The following is a 2500-nucleotide window of genomic DNA, read 5'->3' as shown; positions in this document are numbered from 1 at the left end:
TCTCTCTCTCTCTCTCTCTCCTCTCTCGCACTCCTCACAGTCCAGCCTTTATTCCTGCTCTCCCTAGTAAGCACCTGCTCGCTTTGCTTTTCAAAATAATCCTCCCCTCTCTCTCTCTCTCTCTCTCTCTCTCTCTCTCTCTATATATATATATATATATATATATATGAATATCTATATCTATATATCTATATCTATCTATCTATCTATCTATCTATCTATCTATCTATCTATCTATATATATATATATATATATATATATATATATATATATATATATTTCATTTACGACCTACATGTCATCAACCTTTTGCATTTTGAATTTAGGGAAAGCCAGCTGAATATATACCTTATTTAATATTCTATTTTTGATCTGCTGTCGTTTTACGTTATTTGTCAAAACCTTCACTCTACTGTTTATTTATATTTATTGTTACTAACACGTCGTGCTATGATCTTGTCTAATACTTCTGTTGTACTTATTTCTGCTAATATGATTTATTGCTAATTTGGCAACAAATTATGAATACTTCCATGAATAAACCTTGTACGGGCGTTATCTCTGGACTGACCCTGCATGACCCTGGATGACCCTGGCTGACCCTGTGGCGACGTTGTAGCTGCAAAGCAAGGTTGTGTCTAACCTTTTTATATGCCAGTTAGGAGCTTGCTAAGCGTGCTAACTTGTCATGGTTGACAATATATTTACACGCATATTTTTATCTATGTGTTTAAAACAACACCCCCTCTCTTTGTATGAAATCCAGCACCTCATATATATACAGTATTTTATATCTAATATATAATATTACATCTATATCAACGAGAAAAAAAAAAAAATTAAATTCACTATCTCTCCCTCCAGTATGAAAACCCACCCACCCACCATTATATAATCAACCCACTCACCGGAAAATTGTGTGTTAGTTCACCATTACTATCAAATTATCTCAAGGGATCAGAACGACGAGTAAAGCGGCTAATTTAATCCTTATGCCACATCACCACATCCTCTTCATGTGCTTCATGTGAGTTAAGAGTAATGTTTTCTTTCCTTAATGGCCTAAGCTCCAGTGCACACATCAATCTCCCTCACGCCGGGGCATTTGTCAGTCCGTAGAGCGCCATCATGATGAGAGAGAAATTGGTGTAAATTGCTTGATTTGGGGAGGTTTACGATGTCTAATAACTTCATCAACTTCATCCAGTGACGATAATTCCCCGACATAGACGTCTTTATGTCTAATAACTTCATCCGATAACTATCTACGTCTGAAATTTGAAAAAAACAAACTTACACATCACCCGGGAACGTTAATTCGTCGACTTTTGCCGTCTCCATGTCACACACCTTCGACTTGATCCAATAACTTTAATCCTCCGACATGTGCTGCCTCCATGTCTCTCTCTTGCCTCCATGTCTCTCTCTTGCCTCCATGTCTCTCTCTTCCTGTGACGTGTCGGCTCCCTTGACCAATGCGGCTTTAGGAACTAATTGCTAATTCCGGGTCGGATGTTCGCGCTGTCGTCTCTTCGCCCTCGGTCGCCATCTTTGATTTTCATTTGGAATTTTTGTAGTGAGAGAGAGAGAGAGGGGTTGGGGGGTAGTGGGGTAGTGGAGGGAGGGAGTGGGGTAGGGGAGGGAGTGTGGGCAGTGTGTGGGGGAAAGAGAGAAGGCGGGGAGTGGGGGAGGGAGAGAGGATGGGTTAGGGAGTGGGGAAGTGGGTTAGTGAAGGGAGAGAAGGTGGGGAGGGGGAGGAGGGAATGAGGTAGGGAGGGGTAGGAGTGGAGGGAAAAAAGGTTGGGAGAAAGGGGTAGGGGGAGGTGAGAGAGTGTGGAAGGGAGGGACAGGGGGATGGGAAGGAAAGGGAGGCGGGAGGGTGGGCTTGGGGAGGGAGAAAAGGAATGGAGGAGAAAGGTAGAGGAGAGATAGAGAGAGAAAGATTGGGAGGGAAATAAGGAGAGAGAGGGAGAAGAAGAAGAAGAAAAAGAAGAGAGAGAGATAGAAAGATAGATAGATAGATATAGAGAGAAAGAGACAGCTAGATTCATATTAACTTTGATGAGCAATTATGACTTTACTTTCGAGTTGGGGTTTATTCTAGTAGGTATAATTAATCACAAAAGAAAGAAAATAATGATAATGATAACAGGGATAATAATAATGATAATGATAATAGGGATAATAATAATGATAATGATAGCGATGGTGATGATCATAAAAACGACATTTCAATAAATATAGATCAATAGACGGAAATTTAAAAAAAATATATAAATATATATAACATACAACCGACACACCCTAAAAAAGAAGAAAAAAACAGCAACTAATAAACACACTTAAGAAACAAACTACGCCATTCAACTTTTAAAAGATGTATTCCCTTTAATGGCTCGGAAATGATAAACAAAACTAATACGGTTGCCGGGGGCGGTGACAACGAGAATATATTCCGCTGCCAATATTTGAGATAATATCCGTACTTTGTATTCCTGA

This window comes from Penaeus japonicus, unplaced genomic scaffold, assembly GCF_977035675.1.
Source record: "Penaeus japonicus unplaced genomic scaffold, GWHDUDI00000001_assembly GWHDUDI00000032, whole genome shotgun sequence".
In the NCBI taxonomy this organism is placed as follows: domain Eukaryota; kingdom Metazoa; phylum Arthropoda; class Malacostraca; order Decapoda; family Penaeidae; genus Penaeus; species Penaeus japonicus.
Note: the sequence above shows the minus strand (reverse complement) of the source record.